This window comes from Stomoxys calcitrans, chromosome 2, assembly GCF_963082655.1.
Source record: "Stomoxys calcitrans chromosome 2, idStoCalc2.1, whole genome shotgun sequence".
NCBI classification, from domain to species: domain Eukaryota; kingdom Metazoa; phylum Arthropoda; class Insecta; order Diptera; family Muscidae; genus Stomoxys; species Stomoxys calcitrans.
Genome location: NC_081553.1, coordinates 131,303,492 through 131,326,958, shown reverse-complemented (window position 1 = coordinate 131,326,958; position 23,467 = coordinate 131,303,492). Strand labels below are relative to the sequence as shown.

Genomic DNA, 23,467 nt, shown 5'->3' with positions numbered 1-23,467 from the left:
TTTGATGAAAGGTGGTTTACATATATACCCGAGGTGGTGGGTATCCAAAGTTCGGCACATCCGAACTTAACGCCTTTTTACTTGTTATTCCCTCAAATCTAGAATAAACTCTTGAACCGTTATTAGAAGGAGTGGAAAAGGGATTTCGAAAATTGTTAAATATTTTCCCTCAGATTCCCAATTCTAATCAAATCAATATGTGAACTATTATCTCATATTTTATTATTTTTTCGCACTTCCGTTGTTTCCACTTGCTACTATCAGAATAAACTGAATAGCTATTGGTTAGCTAATAAATTTAAAATATAATTAAATTCGTTATTTGTCGCAGTTTTCGATGTGATGATGGATTGATTTTAATCAAAATATATTTCATTGTATTTAGTAGTAGTACTTGAAGGGAAATTGGGTAATTCCATATTTTACCACAAGAAAAACTAACAATTAACCGCACTGACTGCAATATATACAACTACACGTTTATATTGTTATGGTTGTATGATAACATTTCAATGAACACATGTAATTATATGTTTATCAATATCACCTATCCATACAAAAATACATTAGAGTGCAGCAGCTAAACGAACTACCGGAACTATTGTAGTATATAATATACACTCGAAAAAAACCTCAACACTAGTTAAAATGAGCTAAATTTGGGAAATATTGAACTTCCTACGGCGCTAAAGAATTATGAGCTCGCTATGAGTTCATTAATTTCATAACAGTTACGAAATTGTTTTTACATATTATTATTATACTTTTTACTTCCCACTAGTAAAATATGAACAAACATGCATTGAAACTGAAAATCATTGAAAAAATCGCTATTTCCGAATTCTTCGAAGCATCTTATTGGATATTGGCGGACACATTTAATTTCATAACCCAGTTCCGCCCGTCTCCCATCCCCACGCTATCAATTGTTCAGCTGTTCTGAAGAAACCAAATTTAGTATGAAATGTTGCAATTATAAATTAAACAAAACTGTAATTTTATCGCAGCCGAGTGTTGAACCAAGATCCTTCCATTTACAAAGAAGACGCTCTACGCATTCATCCACATCACTATTATTAGAGTCTTCGACTATTTCCTCCTTTTAATATTTAACAATACAAAAGCAAAACGTTTTCTATCTCTTTTCCATCAAAGATGAACATGCTTTTTTGTTTATGTTTCACAAATTCTATTTATAGACACAATGTTAACAGCAGTGGAAGTGAGCATAATTTAACATAACATTTTGCCTGAAAGAGTGTGTAAGTTTTTGTGGCACACAGCATATATTTCTGCTTCTCAACACAAATGTCCCGAGTTCGAGCCAGCAAAATGATTTTTAATTATTTCATACTTTAAAATTATGTCCCACATTATTCCTCTAGTTTGTGGGGAGCTGAAAGAAATAATAGAATATATTTTTGGAGTTGACAATTCCAAAGTCAGCAAATTCAATTTTAGTTCAACACTAAAAAACAATTATTATATTATGCTTACTTCCGAGTATCTTTTTGTGAACTCAAAAAATAAAAATTGTTAACATTTTAGTTACATATATTGAACTACGGAGGCAACCGTGGCGCAGAGGTTAGCATGTCCGCCTATGACGCTGTACGCCTGGGTTTGAATTCTCGCGAGACCATCAGAAAAAATGTTCAGCGGTGGTTTTCCCCACCTAATGCTGGCAACATTTGTGAGGTACTACGTCATGTAAAACTTCTCTCTAAAGAGGTGTCGCATTGCGGCATGCCGTTCGGAGTCGCTTCTAATCTAAAGGAGGCCCCTTATCATTGAGCTTAAACTTGAATCGGACTGCACTCATTGATAAGTGAGAAGTTTGCCCCTGTTCCTTAGTGGAATGTTCATGAGCAAAATTAGCAATTTGCATATTGAACTAAAATTCCGAACTTCTTCCAGTAGTTCATTCAGTTATGGGTTTCAGAAGAGGTATCGTCGACGATAATTTGTCTTTACCCTTGCTTGGTAAAGTGCTTACTTATTATAAAGAAAAAAAAATTAAGTAAAATTACTAACACCACCTGCATTTTTACCACCTATTTAATCTATACTCATGAAAAGTTAGTTTTATTTGTACAAAGTTGATTTTCTAAGCCCTCACGAATTTTAAGTTAAACGTGCGTAAAAACCTTGAACTAATGTGTTCTATGTTATATCTCATGTTTACGATAAGCATTTTTCTGAGTGCATATATTGATAGTATATAAATACAGAAGAGAGCTAGAAATCACAACATGGCTATGCCCATTTCCTATTTAATTTGTGACACACATGTTGGAGTAGGTTTAAAGTTTAAGCTCAATGATAAGGGGCATCTTTTTATACCCTCCACCATAGGATGGGGGTATACTAATTTCGTCATTCCGTTTGTAAAACCATGAAATATTCGTCAAAGACACCATAAAGTACGTACATATATTCTTGATCGTCTGGACATTTTAAGTCGATCTAGCCATGTCCGCCCGTTCCACCGTCTGTCTGTCAAAACCACACTAACTTTTGAAGGAGTAAAGCTAGGCGCTTTTAAATGGGCCGAATCGGTCCCATACAAACCGATCTCCCGATTTGATTTCTCGAGCTTTTAGAGGGCGCAATGGCTGAAATCTACACGTGATGTTTCGATTTAACTTCCAACAAATGTTCCAAGTATGGTTCAAATCAGTTCAGAACCTGATATAGCTGCCATATAAACTGATCTCCCGATAAGACTTCTTGATCTTCTAGAGGACATAATTCTTATTCGATTTGTCTAAAATTTTGCACATATTGGTTTGGTATGACTTCCAACATCTGCGCCAACTATTTTCTAAATCAGTCCATAACCTGAAATGGCTGCAATATAAAACGTTCTCCCGATTAGATTTCTTGAGCTTTTAGAGGGCGCAGTTCTTATCCGATTTGCTTGGATATCGGTTTGATACGACCTCTAACTACTATACCGAGTATCGTCTAAATCAGCCCATAACCTGTTGTAGCTGCCATATAAACTGATCTCCCAATTTAACTTTTTGAGCCTCTGGAAGGCGCAATTATTACCCGATTAGGCTGAAATTTTGGAGGTGGTACTTTTCTATGACTTCTTATAGCCATGACAAGTAAGGCCCATATCGATCAATAATCTATATATATATATAAAATACTTGCTTGTCTGACAGATTGCTGACTGACTGATTATCGCCTCGCTCAAACGGCTAAAACTAGAATCATAATATTTTTCACGAATGTTGGTCTTGGGTCATAGACACGGGAAAAGGCTGGATTTGGTGATATTCGTACGCTCAGCATCTACAGACGGACCGACGGACGGACATGGCTAGATCCACTCAGAACGTCGAGACGATCAAGAATAGTTATACTTTGTGGGGTCTTAGACGAATATTTCGAGGTGCTACAGACGAAATGACTAGATTAGTATACCCCCATCCTATGATGGCGGGTATAAAAATCATGTTTTATAGAGAGGAAATTATGTTTAATAATGTCGTGTAATAAGATCGGCTAAGGCCATAGCAAACCCCAAGTACAACGTATAAGCCGTCAAACATGCCGGTAGAAATGTCATGGTTTGGGAAGTGTTTCTATACCATAAAGTGGGCCTCTTGTATTGTATACAGGACATGATAATATATACAAATTACGATGAATTTTATGAAGACTATAGGCAAATCAAATAAATTTTTGAATTGCATAAGAGCCTTCAGCACACTTCTTAATACAGATAACCTTGGTATAAAGGCAATAAAATGTCTGTGGCCCCCAAAGTTTCCGAATCTTAATTCGATTGAAAATCTATGGAATATCGTTGAAACTCAACTTTGAGGATTACGTCCGTCCAACTGAGATGAGTTTTGGTTACTCATATAAGCTTTTTATACCAGTTTCGGTTCGTTCAAACTGAACCGAATATATGCATAGGGTAAGGCAAGTCCTTTTTAAACACAAGAGGTCCCTTTTTCGTCACAGCTATATTAGTAACTCGAAATTATCCTTCCCATTTCTTATTTTGCAGTTTTTCGTCTAAAAAACCAATGTATGTGCATTAACAAATTGCTATAAATCATCGATATAACTCTCCCTATTTTTTCGCATATCACTGTAGTTTAGTCTCGTAGAACTTTTGATGAGGGGGAAAACCTTATCGAACTTATCATAGTTCTAGCCAAGACTCTACATATTGAGTAATAAGAATATTAATAAGTATATCGAAAGATTCAGAATCTCTTTCCGGTTTAGACTATGAATGTCAGTATGTTCATGGTAATTTGTGTATAAAGTACAGAACACATTTTCAATGAACATTTATTTTTAGGGCAGAGAGGAAGTCTAAGAAAAATTTAAAGAAATCGCTATAAGTTTAAATGTAGCTCCCATAAAAATAACGGGGTTTGAACAAGGACGCTACAAAAGTAGATCGATAGCGACAGCTAACGATGCCATAGTTTTTGCTACTCTTTTGACATTTCTCTTCAGAAAGGTTGGCCATTTCATGATGGAAAATATATGAGCCAACAACCAGTAGAAATTATTAAAATTTACTACCGAAATTCAGAGTCAGTGGCCTCAACGTTAAGAGCGAAAAATTATATTCAGCGATGAAGCTCATTTATGGCTGAATGGCTTCGTCACTATGCAAAATATGCATAATTGGTCAGACAACAATCAAAAAATTACGGCTTGGTGCGGTTTATAGGCCGGCGACGTCATTGGGGCGTACTTCTTCAGTGATGATCAACACCAGCATGTTACTGCGTATGGGGATTGCTACCGTTCAATGATAGCACAATATTTTTGGCCCCAATCGGATGGTATGGACTTGGAGAGTATATGGTGCCAACAGGACGGTTTTAGAACGTTTTTTCTTAAAATAAAGGAGGGAAGTAATTTACTTTGATTGTACAATCATCGATTCATTCATTTCCGCTAGGAAAAATAAGCCACTTTATTTTGAAACTTAACACTAAACTTTACCTTCCTTTTTAAAGAAAACATTGCTATTGTTTATACTTTCGTAAACATTTTGATCAGGTTTCTTGGAATTCTATGGAAAATTGTGATAACCCTAATGCACATCTATAAATCAGTGTCACGATAGACAAGTTCATGAGTTTGTATATTAAATGTATGTAAATATATTTGTACTCGCGACTTGGGGTCTATTGCGCCGGTAAATGTTTTAATATTGAATCAACTATTGTGCCAAAATTCGTGGGAATGGATTGCATTGAATTTGTCGTTCCGTGTGGAAAAAGAGGTGTTTCGCTGTCAACTCTACTACCCCACCGTTGGTGTTGTCAGATCAGGTTGATCTTGGCTGCGTTATATTCAAATATAAAAGCTATTGATAGGTATTGAAATTGATTGTTATGAGACTGAGAAGATACAGTTAATAGTCCTATGCAACAAACATTTTCTAAGCTCGAACTTTAAAAAGAACTTAAAGCAATGGAGACATTGAGAGTGCTTTTCATATTGTAACACCAATCAATCAATCATTATTACTGTAAGAAAATGTATTAATAACTTGCTTACTAAAAAATTCATTACGGTAGTTTTGGGATCTGTAGATCTAAAAAATGGGTCTACAGAGAAACAACTCAAGGTGGTGTACTGTCTCCTCTAATTTGGAATGTAGTCACATTGTCTCTGGAAGAAAAGGGTGTAAAAATGGTTGCGTATACTGAGACGTGAGTTTTGCGGTTAGGGCAAAGTTTCCAAGCGCTCTTAGTGATATATCTGGTTTTCCAAAAGGGCTTGACAAATTTGTATACCCCCCACCATAGGATGGGGGTATACTAATCTAGACATTCCGTTTGTAACACCTCGAAATATTGATCTAGGTTAGGTTAGATTAGGTTGAAAAGAGGGTGCAGATATTAATCTGTCCCATGCCACTATGGACATACACCTCAGTCAGTAATCGGCTTGTTGTGCGCTCTAAGAACTATGAAGTAACCTCTAAAAAGAAAATTTTAAGTTAGGAATTCCGTGCTATCTTATGTTGATTGATCTAAGACCCCATAAAGTATATATATTCTTGATCGTCTCCACATTCTGAGTCGATCTAGCCATGTCCGTCCGTCCGTCTGTCGAAATCACAATAGCGGTCGAACGCGTAAATATTGCCGCTTGAAATTTTGCAGAGATATTTATTATTGATGTAGATCGTAGGGGATTGGAAACGGGCCATATCGATTCAGATTTGGATATAGCTCCCATAGAAACCGATCTCCTGTTTTGACTTCTTGAGCATCTGAAGGCCCCAATTTTTGTCCGATTTGGCTAAAATTTTGCATGCGGTGTTCTGTAACGACTTCGAATAAATGTGTCAAAAAAGGTACAAATTAGTCTAGAACCTGTTATAGCTCCCATATAAACCGGTCTCTCAAATATCCTTGTTTGGTTCCTAGAAGCTTTTTTTTTTACTGGTATGACAAAAGTTCGGTATGTAGAAAAAAATTATGCCCTTCACCTAAATTTAGATTGTATTAATTTTTAGCAGAATACATGGTGGTGGGTTCCCAAGAATTGGCCTGGCAAAATTTAGCTCTCTTTTACTTGTTTTAATATAAAACGCAAATCATTTACTCTTTCAAAAACTTTATGAATGGAACTCGACATCGTTCATATGGCCACCGCGGGCACGTTTCCATCTGTCAATATGTTGGACCCAGTTTTTAATGACTAGGCCAGAGTCCTTCAAACGTCGTCGGCTTATTGGTATAGCCCCAGACTTTAGGCAGCCTCAAAAAAAACTGTGTAAAGGCATCAAATCACAAGAAAGAGGCGGCAATCGAGTGAGCAATGACACACTCATCATACTAACTCTTCGATAAACCGATTATAATGAGGGCTGTTGGGCTTGTGGCACCATCCTGTTGAAACCACATGTCGTCCGGGTCCAAATCTTCCAATTGATGCCAAAAATAATCGGTGAGTATGGTGCGGTAGCGTTGTCCATTCACAATAACGCGACGATTAGACAGTCAAAGAAGAAGAGTAAGGCCAAACAGTTATTCTTATACCCTCCATCATAGGATGGGGGTATATTGTTTTCGTCACTCTGTTTGTAACACCTCGAAATATGCGTCTGAGACCCCATAAAGTATATATATTCTTGATCCTCATGTCATTTAAAGTCGATCTAGCCATGTGCGTCCGTCTGTCCGTCCGTCCGTCTGTCTGTCGAAACCACACTGACTTTCGACGGAGTAAAGTTAGGCGCTTGAAATTTTGCACAAACACTTTTTATTAGTGTAGGTCGGTTGGGATTGTAAATGGGCCAATTCGGTCCATGTTTTGATATAGCTGCCATATAAACCAATCTTGGGTCTTGATTTCTTGAGCCTCTAGACGGCGCATTTCTTGTCCGATTTGACTGAAAAATTTTACGTGGTGTTTTGGTATCACTTTATGGTATGGTATGGTTTAAATCGGTCCATGTTTTGATATAGCTGCCATATAAACCGATCTTGGCAAAATACCTGAGTGTTTTGCTGGGCAGAAAATTGAAATTCAAATTTAACATTTTGGAAAAGGAAATCCTTGTCCTTTACATCTGCAAGAGAGGCATTGGTATATGTTGGAGCTTTTAATCGCATGTCATGCATTGGGTATATACTGCAATTGTCAGACCTTTAATGTTGTTTGGTGTTGTGGGCTTGTGCACGGCGCTTCAAAAGTCCACCTACTGTTCAATACCCAGCCGGATTCAAAGAATGGCTTGCTTGTTCATCACATCCCCACTGAGGACGACACCATCTGTACACTGAATTTATGCTTCACACAATACCTCTGGACAAACCGCTGCTGTGAGGCTAAGGTAGCTTTCTCCCTGGTCAAGTGGCGGCTATGAGCACAGTGTCCTTGCCGATGTTCCAGGCAGTGTGGATTACACATAGCTTGAACCGATTTTTTATAAAAAGCACAATACCACCATTCCCGATAGAAACGATTAGAACTACGATATCCCGGGTAATGAAGTTCCATAGACTTCAATACGGATGGTTCCAAACCTTGTCGTTTAGTTTCGGTCGGTAACCCGACCACTGCAGGGTGTATCAAGCGGATATCCTTGCAATTAAAGAAGTGGTGGTATAGCTAAGATATAATGTCATAACGAATATCTTCTCAGACAGCCTGGCAGCCATTAAATCCTCGGAGAACGTATTTCTGTACACAAAAACTGCTCTCGACCGTCACAGATTTCTCAAAGAGATTGCTGAACCGTCCAATATTCATCTGTTCTGGGTGCCAGGCCACAGTGATATCCCATGGAATTGTAGAGCAGACGAGCTTGCGAGACTAGGAAATATCATACACATTCTAGGGGAACTGGAATCTGTGGGTATGCCTCTAGCGACATGTAATCCAATTCTTCAGGATCAGGCGCGAAGGGTAACGAATGACAGATGGTCACAAAGTGACTGTTGTGAACGCTTCAAAAAGATGTGACCCAAATAGACTTCAAGAGGTCTAACGCTCTGATGTTGCCGGTTAGAACAGATTTCGCTTTCGTTGTGTACTTCATGACAGGTCACTGTCTGATTGGAATGCATGCAGACAAACTAAAAGATTCAAGTGTAGACTTCTACAGAAGCTTTGAGAACGCCGAGGAAGAAAAGACTGCAGACCATCTGCTGTGTATTTGGCCCACACTGGCAGACACAAGGAGTTCCAAATTAGGTTCTCATTTCTTTGAGAATTTGTCTGCATAGATGGATGTGATCATTTGCAAGTTGTTTGGCTTTTTAAAGCGATGTGGATCATTCAACGGTAGGAACTAAAAGGATTATTCCTTCCTTCTTCTGTTCCTGTGTTATCAAAATGGACGAACACATCAAGGTGAGTCTGATGGCAGACTGTCACTTAAACCTAACCGAGTTCTCCTGATATTCAACATACCTGAGGGTACATGCAAGTCGCTTAATCCACCTTTTACTTGATTAGTTGGTTTTTTCGCTTGGTCACTGTGTCGGCTAGCACAGATGTCTCATTACATGACATAATCAATTAAAATGTGTTCTTATCTGTAAGAAAGATTCACATGAAAATATTTCTAGAATTTAATTTGATTACAAACATGCAACGTTTCTACTAAGTTGATTCGCTGGAGATTTATTTTGGTTGTTGTGATTTTGCTTTATTGAAATATAATATGAAAAACAAATTATTGATTCAGAATAAATATTTTGTCAATAATTTGATTTGTTATTTATTGGTTGATCGTCTATCGAAGCTAAGAGGGCATTTTCAGTATTTGATATTTAAACATAAATCACAACGTGGGTTTAAGTGTAATAATATCGTAATAATTTGCGTAACTTCATGAAAGGGAAGTGAAATATTTTTCAAGGACTTCAATGCTTCTTTCGAAACTTCATATATATTGGGTTGCCCAAAAAGTAATTGCGGATTTTTTAAAAGAAAGTAAATGCATTTTTAATAAGACTTAGAATGAACTATAATTCAATATACTTTTTTACACTTTTTTTCTAAAGCAAGCTAAAAGTAACAGCTGATAACTGACAGAAGAAAGAATGCAATTACAGAGTCACAAGCTGTGAAAAAAATTGTCAACGCCGACTATATGAAAACTCCGCAATTACTTTTTGGGCAATCCAATAGAAGTATAACTGTACCAACGGTCATCACATTGTATTGTCATTCCAAGAACATCGAGATCATCTGATTTTTCAATTTCCATATCACCAAAAGCGAAAGAATCACTACATAGTTTGTGAAGCTACGCAAACAATAAATCGTTTCATATAACTGGAATTTTCGACGAGCAACATTTTTGCAACCTTTTCCCTTTGTTTACGTCAAAAGCACATTTTTTTTTGCGATAAATTCTTGCAAGAGTTTGAGACAAATATAGTGTTATATTTACCCCGACAATACCTTTCACGGTTGACATTTAAAACATATTATTCGAGGTTTCAACTAGTTTTTCTTTATTTATAAATGAATATGTGTACTTATGAATATGTATATTCTTTTTATACCCACTACCATAGGATGGGGGTATACTTATCTAGTCATTACGTTTGCAACACCTCGAAATATTCGTCTAAGACCCCATAAAGTATATATATTCTTGATCGTTTCGAAGTTCTGAATCGATCTAGCCATGTCCGTTCGTCTTTCGAAATCACGATAGCGGCCGAACGCAGAAAGATAGCCGCTTGAAATTTAGCAAAGATACTTAATATTAGGTCGTTGGGGATTGCAAATGGCCAAATTGGTTCAGATTTATATGTAGCTCCCATATAAACCGATCTCTTGATTTGAATTCTTAAGTCTCTGGAAGCTGCAATTATTGTCCGATTTGGCTAAAATCAAGCACGAAGTGTTCTATTAATACATTCAGCAACTGTGCCAAGTACGGTTCAAATCGATCTATAACCTGATATAGCTCCCATGTAATCCGATCCCTCGATTTGAATTATTGAGACCTTACAAGCCGCATTGTTTGTCGGATTGAACTGAAATTTTGCATGTAGTGTTTTGTCATGACTTCCAACAACTTTGCCAAGTATACTCCGAATCGGTTTATAATCTGATATAGCTCCCATATAAACCGATCTCTCGATTTGACTGCTTGAGCCCTTATAAGCCGCAATTTTTGTCCGATTTGGATGAAATTAAGCATGTAGTGTTCCGTTACGACTTTCAATAACTGTGCCAAATACTGTCCAAATCAGTCTATAACCTAATATTGCTCCCATGTAAACCGATCTCTCGATCATCCTCGTTCTTTTGCTGGTTTGACTGAAGTTTGGAATGTAGAATAAAATTATGTCTTCAACTAAAGATCTACCTTAAGGCTTCTGGGCGGTAGATATCTATCCTCACGGTGATGATTTGGACGGTCTCTGCGAAACAGCCCAAAAGGTATTGCTTAGACAGCATGTAGTTATGTCTTCGCACTGGTAGACTGGTAGCACTGTCCATCGGCTCAGAGACCACGAATACGTCGAAGGGCTCTCCTCCTTGCCCTGTCACTCTCGGAACGCACAATAAATTGACGGTTGAACAACCTGGCGTATCTCTTCGGATCAGTTGCGGTTACTTCGCCAAAAGTGACTGAGGTCCTGTGATCTACCGGGGTTCGAGAGTGACTTGACATAAACCGGTGTCAAGTGTTCCAGCCACTACTTCCGCCTATGTTCGTTGACTACCCTGTTTATTTCCAGATTCAGATCGCTGATTCTGGGGTTAGTGGGGTCCATACAAAGTGGGGTCCATACAACAACCCCATCACGCTCGTCATCACGGGCCGCACTTGGGGTATTCGACCGGCTGGTATAAAGCGAGCGGCTGCTGCGTTAATGATGTCTCGGAATTTCCTCTCAGTGGGGTGGCAGTTCACTGTAGCGGCGATTGGTATACTCTCTGAAGCCAGTCCAATCGGTGGTCTGACCCCAAAGAGATGACGGCTTACCAGGATATATCACTCAGGAAATCAGGGGATGCAATCGAAATGTTTGGCGAGCTGCTGCACCTTCTTGTAATCCTAGTGGGGGCATCCTCATTCACCGTGCAAAACGCGGAGCCTTCAATCTGCTCGAGCCAAAGCTATGCCACGCTGGTTGTAACCCTGGGAGAATGCCATGAAGTGTGATGCGCTAGAACCAAATGATTATGGTAACCCACTTATGTCGTCAGGGTTGTAAGCTTGGCCATTAATTGGGACACATCTACCAACCGGCGGTATGTACACGTTGAGTAGCTCTATCTCGGCAGTACCGGACCTTACTGCTATTCCTATTCACGCCATGTAGGGGTCACTAGCGCCAGGCGCAGGCGAGATGGGTCTATATTGCACGGAATGGTGTATTACGAAAGCCAATCCCCCACCTCCATTCCTTGAGCGATCCTTACGTAGCACAATATATTAACACCATTGTGGTTTTGCATTATGAACTGCTGTACTCGTTATGCTATATAATAAAACAAACCAGTAAAAGCATGAGTTCGTTGCGTGGTATTTCTTTCTATTCAAACAGAGGATAATAAATAAAAATAGCAATGCTATTGCAACTATAACAGGTTATAGACCGATTCGGGCCATACCTGGTTTGGATGCTGAACAGACGGACAGATAAACGAACATGGCTAAATGGACTTAGAATGGCAAGTCCAAAATATATATACTTAGTTGGGTTTCAGATCAGTATTCCAATGTGTTTCTAAAAGAACAATGTGTTACACCTTTCTATGGTGGAGGATATAAAAATTACTTTGGGAGTTGTTGTTTGGTTTACTCATTAAATACCTCCCTTGGGAAGGATATTTCTTTATCACGTACATATTACCAAACAATGTATGTGACTTAAAAAGTTCTTGTACCTGGCAGTCATTTGTCTCTTGCTCAAACGATTTTTAGCATTGGACATAACAGCGTTTTTGTAGCTAAGGCGAAAGTTTAAAAGTTATACATACATTCCAAGTTTATCATCCGCATCCGATCGAGCTGCTCAACAAACTGAATGCTTTTTTCTCTGTTGTTGTGGAATGTGTTTTAACTGGTGACAATTCCAGTTATCTGCAATCCCATGGGCTTGCCAGGAATTATTTTCTTATGTACGTACACACTAATTTGCAATGGTTTGAGTACTTTTGTCCATGCACGCAAAAAACAATTCGTTTCAAATAACGAAAATTTTCCCAAAGTAAACTACATTTGTGAAAAACATTAGACTTTGTTTACGATGAAAGTGTATTTTTTTGGAAGAAATTCTTGCAATATTGTTTTTTTTTTACCCTAACAATACCTTTCATTCTTGATATATAGAACACTATCTTCGTTCGCTTCGCTACACCATAAAATGATTTTTTGAAAATGGATTTTTTTTAAGCTGGTTGAAAAGACATTCAGGGCAACGGGTCTCGCTTAGATCCACACTAATAATTCTATTTTGTATTGGTTATCTACTTTTAAAATCATATTTCAAATCTACCATTTAACGTTGCACATTTTCCGCAGTTCCTTTCTGAATCTATCCCAATTTGAGGACCAGAGTGCCCTCTACTACCAAAAACCTTTTGTTGCTGTCCTATTCTATTCTGATCGGCCTTCATATATTATTTTCAAATCCTTTTTTATTTTAGGAAAGATGGGGGAGGGGGATTGCCCCTTGACACGTCCTTTCATTTGTGTACAATATGTTCTCAGTTGTCCTACATGGCAGTTTGGGTTGTTTATATTGGGAGGGAAGGGTCGGTCCCCCCGACGCTAAGACCCAAAAGACCATTTATTTTAATATACTATACCAAATACTTGAATCCGTATATCAACATTCGATTCGAACTCTACTGTCGTATGCCTTTTTTTTATTCCAAATCATCCCAATCTAACTGCATATCTTATTGAAGCGAATTTAGTGGGAGGGCCGGTCCCAGGCTCTGTCCCAAATGTGTACACCAGATTGGTAGTCACCTCCCAAAGAACTTTCATTTGATACCCATTTTGTGATGTTGGACATTCATGCCCGACGTAGACATTCATGCCCTGCAGACACCATGGACCAAATTCTTATAGCAGATGTATACTGAAGTTCGAAATGCCTTTCATTTGTTACCATATTGTCCCAATCGGCAATATGTCCTGTTGAGGGATTTTGAGGGGTGGGGAGATTAATAACATTCATTTGATACCCATATTGCCCAAGGCGGTGAAAGTTTCCTGTTGGGGGGTTTTTGGGAATGGGGGACCCCCCGAACACTTAGGTTGAAATTTTTATGTCAAGTTTGTAAATTTACTCTTAAATACCTTTCATTTGGTATCCATATTGCCTCAGTCGATAAATATGTCCCTTCGGGTGGATTTTGGGATAGGGCGTCCCCTCAGGATATTTGACCCCATTTTCTTTGTCCAAAATAGCGTTTACCATTAAATCAAAAAAGGCATTTTATTCTCCCAACATTCCACTGCATGTAAAATTTGTGTGTTTCTTGTTTGATCTTTCAAAAAAATTTTAACATCTAACATGGAAACACAAATTTTATATATTGGGTTGCTCAAAAAGTAATTGCGGATTTTTTAAAAGAAAGTAAATGCATTTTTAATAAAACTTAGAATGAACTTTAATCAAATATATTTTTTTACACTTTTTTTCTAAAGCAAGCTAAAAGTAACAGCTGATAACTGACAGAAGAAAGAATGCAATTACAGAGTCACAAGCTGTGAAAAAAATTGTCAACGCCGACTATATGAAAAATCCGCAATTACTTTTTGGGCAACCCAATACAATCGAATGTAGGGGAATTAACAAGCCTTTTTCGATCTAACTTGTAACGCTAGTTGTTTTTTTTTTTATTATAATATTTCTTATTCGAATATAAAATCAAGAATTCGCGCATTTGACATATTTTGGCAAAAATGATAAAACAAGTTTTTTTCGTACATTTAAATACCAACTTTGGTATGGATATTTCTTTATTGCCTAAATATTACCAATCAAATTATGTGCCTTAGAAATTCTTGTTGTGTTTTCTTGTATCCAGTAGTAATTTGTGCGTTGTTCTAGTGATTTCTGTCATTGGACGTACAAGCATTTTTGTTCCTAAGGCCTAACTTTAAAAATTTAAATTTTCCGAGCGTACCACTCACACTCGACTAAACCGCCAAACATACTGATTGCTTTGGTCAGCCAAAAACAAAAGAAAATATTTTATGTTATTTGCAATCCCATGGGCTTGCTTGGAATTATTTTCTTATGTACGTACACAGTAATGTGCAATAGTGTGAGAATTTTTGCCCATCATTGGTCTATAGTCTCATATACTAACCCCTTTTCTCTAGTGGGAGAGAATAATTATTGGTCCGGTAATCCGAATAATCATTTTCGGCTATCGAAACACTTTTATTATGAAAGAGTGCTTGGTTTTACAACAAAAGCATTGTCCTTTTTCCAAAGGCGTAGCTCCCAAACGAAGTTAGTTATGTTCAATAATGCGTAACATTACACTGTTACAATAAAAGAAAAATATCGTAATAAAAGTATTTTGATTGTTCCAAACGAAGCATCTGTTTACCAGTACTATTCTTCTCTTTATCTCAAAACTCGTGTGATTCGTTTCGGTTCGGGCGTGATTTGTTGTGGTTCCCAACTTTCTCCATTTTCTTTATCAGATTGGTTGTATAAGACGTTTTGGGAGTTATCATCCATTTCGTTTTATCTCATTTACTGCCAGACCTATTTTCGCTGATTCCCTTTCGATTCTTTCAAAGGCTTCTGTAACTACTACTGGTGAACGACCCATGATATCGATGTCGTTCGCTTAGGCGAGTAGCTTGTGTTGTCTTGTGAGTAGTGTGCCATATCTATTCACATCTGTATCTCGTATAATCTTCTCCAGCAGGATATTAAAGAGATATCTACGATAGGCTGTCTCCTTGTCTGAAACATTGTTTGGTATTGAATGGTTCGGAGAGATTCTTTCCTATGCTTACTGACGAACGCGTATCAGCAAGAGTCAACCTGCAGAGTCTTATTAATTTTGCAGGGATACCAAACTCAGACATGTCTTGAAATACCTTTGAAAGTAAAGGGGTACCGAAAGCGGCTTTGTAGTCGACAAAGAGATGGCAGGTATTGATTTATCCTTCTCGGGTCTTTTGCAGGATTTCAACCATATGGTCCAGGGTGGATTTAACAAATCTAAAGCCGCATTGATAGGGTCGAATTATCTCATTGACTTAGGTTTAAATCTTTCACATAGCACGCTCGAGAGTATCTTGTATGCGATGGGGGGGGGACTTATTCCTCTGAAGGTTGGCACATTCCGTCTTGTCTAGGAGGTTCCAATCATCGGGTATGCGTTCTTCTAGTCAGATCGCACAGACAAGCTGATGCATGGGCGTTATCAGCATGTCGCCTCCGGTCTTGAAAATTTCAGCGGGCAACCCGTCGGTTCCTGCTGCCTTGTTGTTCTTCAGTCGGGTCACAGCTATTTGGACCTCATTCTGAGTAGGAGTTAAACATTCTGTACCATCATCAGGGATTGGTTCTGCGGTATCCTCTTCGCTGCCATCCACGGCCACTAGCAAATGTTCTTTGCATTTCCTCAGCAAACTATTTGTATCAATTACCACATCTCCTTCTTTGTCTCTACAGGAGGACGTGCCTGTACCAAAGCCATCAGTTTGATGTTTGATTTTTTAATAGAATTTCCGGACTTCATTCTGACTCCCCTACATTTTGATTCGCTCACACTCACGTCTTTCCATTTCCTTCTTCTTGGTGCGAAATAGACTTTCTCCTTGGAGTGGATTGCGACTGCGCCTTTCTTTCATCAAGCAGTTGGGTCAGTCGAGTGAAGTATGTCATTGCCATCTGTTGCGTTTGCAGGTTTTCAATGTCCAGCTTCCGTGTCGTGTCAGATCTTACTTTTCTTGCCATACTCAAACGGGTGTGAACCTATATATATATATACATATATTTGCTCCACGGATTGATCGTACATCTACCACGCTGGATGAATGTCTCCATCTATCACAATGTGTCAGCTATAGTATAGTTCGTCCCGTTTGGTGTTGTTGTGCGTCCCGGTCCATCGCACTTCCTGTAAGGCGGTAATATCTGCCTTGTACTTCTCTAATACATCCGCCAGACCGAATACTGCACCTTTTCTATAAAGAGTGCGGAAATTCCAGGTGCAGATCCGATTTGGTCCATATTTTTCCAAAATTTCAAGAAAAGAAGTTTGCTTGGCAAAAACTTCCTTTATATCAAACGAATTATTTTCTTGCGTGTACATATAGACGGAATTAATTTTTGTAAAATTTTGTAGAATTCATATGATGTGCTCGAAAAGTCAAAAATCTCATTTTATGTTCACAAATAACAACTACTTTCTTATCTGTTGTTTAACTAACACTATCTACTATATCTCATTTCAAAAAACATATTCTCTGTAACTTCGTGTGAATGAAATATTCCGGAACTACGTTAAATGAAGAATTTCCATATTTTGGGTATTTCTCAATTGCTATTCCCACCTAATAATATTATTAAAACAATGACATTTCATAAACAATAACATTCCCTCCCCATCAACTATAAGCTACAATATTATTAAGTTAATCAACTATTTATCAACGAATTGTTTTACAGATTCACAGTGACTATAAATAGTGTTCGACAAATTTTCAATGTAGTTACATAAGTGTACATAGGCAGCGCTAAAAAGCGCCAACAATTCAAAATATGACTAATATGACTATTTTAAATAGTATGTCGTAGTTGCCTAGTTAGATTCTCAACAATAAACAGACGATATGAATTCGAAGTTTATGATTAAACACAACAGTTGTATGTACGAGTATGTATGGGTAAACTGCTGAATTTGTTTGAGGAGAAATTAACAGGAACTGGCAAAACTTGATTGTCACAAATGCTGCTATGATAAAATGGGACGCATATGCAAGTGTGAAATATGCTTAAGAGGACTGTTAATGAATGCAACATTTTGAAATTGATTTAAGTAATCAACTTTGTGACTATTTCATTTCTTTACATGGTAAAGCGTTTTATAAACCATTTTTTGAAGACTTTAAAACGATTCTATTCAGCAAGCTCGTCTGCTCTACAATTCCTTAAGATATTTCGGTGAGCCTGCACCGAGAACAGCTGAATTTTCTTCTTCTTCTTCTTTAATTGAAAAGATCTCCGCTTAATATACACTACAGTGTAGGATAATTTCCTCGATATGACCAGATTTGGTTCTTTAGATTACACTCCAAAGACCATCCGGTCCGTATAGTCTGGAAAATTTCGTATAGAAGTACCTTCATTACCGGGGATGTTGTAGTTCCAATCGGTTCTCTCAGGAATAGTGCTCCTTTTTATCTAATAGCGGCGAAGGCAATGTGCAATTCACACTACCTGATACATCCAGCATTGTTGCAAGGATAACACTGTGTTCATAGCCGCCGCATAACCTAAGAGAAAACTCCCTTAGCCTCATAGCAGTGGTCGCAGCAAATGGTCTAGCCTCAATGTCTAGGGGCATAAGATGTAGCATTAAATTCAGATGGTGCCGTCGCTCATGTGGCTGTGATGCACAAACTATAAAGCATTATTGATCTGACAACTGCAATATACAGCCAGTGCTTAACACGTGGTTTAAACCACCATCTTTTGCCAATTGCTGTTATGCAAATGTATAGGACAAGATTTGCCTTTTTCATAATGTTGGATATTGGTAGTACAATTTTCTGTGCAGAAAAACACCATTTATAACTGAACAAAATGTTCGACTTTTGGGGGCTCAATAAGTCAAATCAGGGCATCGGTTTATATGATGGTTTTATTTATTAATGGACCTATCTGGGTGGGATTTTGTTTGGATATTAAAAAGCAAAAGTGTATTTAACATACAAAATTTTCAAAAAATTTAATTCAACAAGTCAAATCTGAGGAAAGGTTAATATGTATTATTGAACGTAACTAAATTTGTTTATCGTAAACCCTTTAGCAGATTTGGCTACGTTAGAAGGACCTTCTTTTCGTTGTAAAACAGAAAACTCTTTGATTGCAAAAGTGCTTCGATAGCCGCAAAATATTACTTGTGTACTGGACCAATAACTACTCTTGTGTTTCTCCTACTAGAGAGAGAGGGTGAGTAATTAAGCGTATAGAGTGGTTGTCGAAACTACGTTATTGCACTTTTTTGCATATTGTACGTATACAAGAAAATAATCCCAAGCAGGCTTGGAATATAGGCTTGCAAATTATTGCAATTGTGTGCTTACGCTGGTATAAACTCAATCCCACACACTACATTTTTTTCATTTTTGTTTTGACTGAGCAAAGAGCTGTCAGTATATTAAGCACCTTCGACGAGTGCAGATGATATACTCGGAAAGCATAATTTTTTAAAGTTTCGATAAAAAAAAGTCTGTTATGTCCCATGACAAAAATCATTACAGCAACACACAAATGACTGTCAGGTACAAGAAAACACAACAAGAATTTCTAAGCCACAACATTGTTTGGTAACTGTTACGTGATAAAGAAACATACATCACAAAGTAGATATTTAAATGTGCGAAAACAACAACAACCATTTTTTGTTTTATTTATACAATAACGAATACAGCAGATAATAACACAAAACCATAATGGAGTTGTGGGAGAATGAAAGGCTTTTAATATAAATGTGTATCATAACATCGAAATAAATCCAAATAAACTGAGATCTGCTTATAATTTGTGAGAATTTGAATTAGTAGTTTGAATTATGTTACAACCAGGGCCGCGAAGTTGTAGTACAAAGTAGTAAAAAATGTTTCAACAAAAAAAAAAAAAAAAAAAAAAAATAAAATAAATTAAGAAATTTGTTTAAATACAAAAAAAATGTCGTGCGGATAGCCTCATTCGTTCGAACGCTATCGTGATGGTGGCTATCTGTTAAACGGATGGACGAATATGGGTAAACTGACTTTACCCATTAGCGACGAATGGGCAGAATAATACCCAAGAATAGAACTGTCTTAGAAAAATTCTAGCCCGAATTTGGAAAGAAGCAATCTTCCCGCATTCGAGTAAAAATTGCTTGACTCCGCAGCTCTAGTTACAACATTAACTAGAACTTGACATCCTTTTCAATATACACAATCCCTTTTAACGGCTGAACCGATTTTCTTGAAATTTTCGCAGATGGTGAAGAAATAGCGTGGTGAAAATAGCGTACTACATTTTTCGATATTTGAAGGGGGGCGGACCCTCCCCCTTACCATAATTTTCAGAAACGCCAGATCTCGGAGATGGTGGGTGCGATTTAAGCGAAATTTTATGTGCTCTCTCATAGCAAACTAAAAACAAAAATTTTGTATCCAAAGTTAGGATGGGGTACCTAGGGCGACCACCCCACCCCCAAAACCTACCAAATATATATACTGACCAATCAAGACAATATGGGAATCAAATGAATGGTAGTTAAGATTAGAAAACGTACCAATTGTCGGACCAAGTGTTTAGAGGAGCACCCCAACCCCCAAAACACCGCAAAATCAGACATATTTACAAACGATGCCAATATGGGACTCAAATGAAAGGTATTTGCAAGTGGAGTACGAATCTGATATCCAAATGTGGGAACAAGCTCCTGGGGGTCCACCCCTTCCCCAAAAACATCCCCCAAAAAGGACAAATTTACGACCATAGCAATATGGGGCTCAAATGAAAGGTCTTTGGGAGTAAAGCACGAATCTGATATCAATTTTCGGGAAAAGTGTATATGGGGCCAGCTCACCCCCATTACACCACCCATATAGGAGGTTTTTGCTGACCATTCCATTATGGGGCTTTAATAAGATGTATTTTAGAGTAGAACACGAATCTGATTAATATTTTCAGGGCCAAAGCACTGAACGTCTGCCCCATCCCCCAAAACACTCCCCAAACTGGTCATGTTTGCGACTATAGAAATATGGGGCTTAAATGAAAGGTATTTGGGAATAGACCACGAATCTATTATCAAAACCAACTGTCTAGGGGACGTCCCACCTCCATAACATTTCCCAAGTGGGACGTATTTGCTCACGAAGACAATTTGTATCTTCAAGAGAGTTGATCTCGATATTGATAGTTTTTAGGGCCCATACCCCAAACCGGACATATTTGTTGAATTTGCTATAAGTGGTTAAATGAAAGCTATTTGAGATTAGAAAACGAATTTTGAGGGCAATGCCGATATGGGGTTCAAATAAATGATATTTGAGAGTATCGTTCCGATGCTGATATATTTTCAGGGCTAAGTGTTTGGGGGACCACTCCACTCCCCAAAACACCCCTAAATCGAGCATATTTACCGACCACATAAAGTTGGGGTTTAAATGAAATTTATTGGGAAGAAGAGTACGAAATTGATACCCACTTTCGGGACCAATTTTCTGTTGGTCTACCCCTTCCCCAAAACACCCCACAAACAGCAATTATTTACTGACCATCGCAATATGTGGCACAAATAAAGATATTAGGGAGAAGGAAACTAATTTGATTTCCAAATGTGGGACCATGTATTTGGGGTACCGCCCCAAAACACCCCCAAAGAGTAAAAATTTTGGGGCGAAGTGTTTGCGGACCCCTCATCCCATAAACTCCTCTTAAACCAATGGCGATATAGGGTTTAAATAAATGGTATTTGAGAACGATGCTGATTTTTCTTCCAGGGCCAAGTGTCTAGGGGACCACCTCACCCCCGAAAACACCCCAAATCGGACATCATGACAATATCGGGCTGAAATGAAGACTTCTAAGAATGAAGTATATCAAACACCCAAACGTTAATGACCCTAAACCCTCCGAGCGAACTCATACACCAATAAAGATCATATAGGATTTAGATAAAGGCATTTATATTCTTATATTGGATTGCCCAAAAAGTAATTGCGGATTTTTCATATAGTCGGCGTTGACAATTTTTTTCACAACTTGTGACTCTGTAATTGGATTCTTTCTTCTGTCAGTTATCAGCTGTTACTTTTTGGCTTGCTTTAGAAAAAAAGTGTAAAAAAAGTATATTTGATTAAAGTTCATTCTAAGTTTTATTAAAAATGCATTTACTTTCTTTTAAAAATCCGCAATTACTTTTTGGGCAACCCAATATTATAGGCATTTGTCAAGCGATTTACATTTACTATTTTCGTAGCATGGTATTTCACTTAAACCTCTTTAATTGTCGCAAATATATATTCAAAGGATAATTTTGTTCCATATAAAGTAAAAAAAGGAGCAGCGGAGCGGGCCCGGGTTAGCTAGTTAATTTATCAATAAAGAAAAACAAGTTGAACCCCGAATAACATGTTCTACATATCAAGATTGAAAGGTATTGTCAGGATAAAAAACTTTATATTTGTCACAAATTCTTACAAGAATTTATCGCAAAAAGTCCAACCTGTTTCAGGAAAGATGTTTACTTGGCAAAAATTTGCTTTATGTCAAACGATTTTTTTTTTGCGTGTGGACAGTCTTAGTGAAAGGCCGGGCGGCACCGGCTCTTGCTAAAATACTGATTGCATATGATGCTCGGTACACATATAAATATGGCTATAACAGTAGCAACCATATTATATGAGAGCTTAGCCTAAATATGAACCAATATTGCTCATTTGCAATCCCCAATGGTCTACATCAACAAAGAGAATCTATGCAACATTTTCAGCCCATATCTTTTTGCAAGCTGGTGTGCGCTCTCGCTATTTTCATTGACCGACGCATATGCCTAGATTAACTTAGAATGTCATGATGATCCAGAATACATATATATATATATATAGAGTAACGGATCCATAGCAAGGTTAAATTCTTCAATAGCATGTACTATTTCAGACTATGGGAAATGTTTTTATACAATTTCGCTGTAACTTGGAACTAATTTAATTTGTATTTAAATGTGAGTATATATAAATTTCAAGTTTTTAATCTGTTATATCTCTCCAACCATAAACAGAAAAGGTTGGATCGGCAATTGATCGCTAATCATATGTTAGAAAAACGGCTTTTACAGGCTTTTGCTTATAAGTTCAAAGACAACAGTTTTTTTCCTTGTCAGATAAATTTTCTTATCATTGGGTTTCCTAGACGGTATCGTTTTCTTAAATTTGCTGACTTTAAACATTTTTTTTCATAACCTTAATGTCATGGTTTATTTTTGGATTTTTTCGCCGCACATAAGTTGTAACCACACGACATATTCTTGTGAGTTTTTTTATTTGTTTTTAGATTCGTGCTGTTCTGCATTTATTTCGGCTAGCACTGAACGCCTTGCGAATTTTAAATAACCACAAATGTACGCATGAAATAAAGATTCATTGCGATTTAAAATTCAAACGAATTTAATGTGGTTTCATTAGGTTCAGTAAACCAGCCTAGGTTTGTAGGTTATTGTCATTCTTCTGAGAATGAAAGTACAAAATGACTTAACAGATGTTTTTGTTTTTTTTAACTAGACCAATGAATAAAGTTGTAAATTTAGCAGTTTAGATTTTTTATAAAAGCGAAAAAAATATAGTAAATTGAATTTGCAACGCCGCAATGGGAAAGTACATTTGAGGTTTATTGTAAACGTTTTTGTTTTTTTTTTGTACCCTACCCCATAGAATGAGGGTATAATAATGTCATCATTCCGTTTGCAAAACATCGAATATATTGATCTGAGACACAAGAGGGTATATCACATTTTAAGTTTATCTAGTCATGTCCGTCCATCTGCCCGTCTTTCGAAAGCAAGCTTTCTTTCGAAGGAGTAAAGCAAGGCGCCTGTAATTTTGCACAAATACTTCTTAACCCTTTGAGCACGAATGGGACATATATGTCCCATTTAGTATTTTTGCTCTAAAACCCCATTTAATAATGGATTTTTGAAAATATGAAATTTAATCGATAGACCACCACATTGAATATAATTTGCTCGCTTCATTTTGATAAAATGTCAAACA

The 23,467-nt window shown here is 37.4% G+C and overlaps 1 protein-coding gene and 1 long non-coding RNA gene across 3 annotated transcripts in view; one reads left to right on the top strand and one right to left on the bottom strand.

Annotated features, from left to right (window-relative positions):
* The window catches only part of LOC106093438 (protein spaetzle), a 108,412-nt gene that overhangs the window by 27,830 nt on the left and 57,115 nt on the right, over positions 1-23,467 (top strand). The gene's annotated exons all lie outside the window — the stretch shown is intronic.
* LOC106093440 (uncharacterized) lies at positions 1,199-9,183 on the bottom strand. The gene is made up of 3 exons (XR_001222355.1): positions 9,098-9,183; positions 8,920-9,044; positions 1,199-1,396 (listed from the first exon to the last, which is right to left on the bottom strand). It is a non-coding gene; the product is annotated as an uncharacterized LOC106093440 (long non-coding RNA).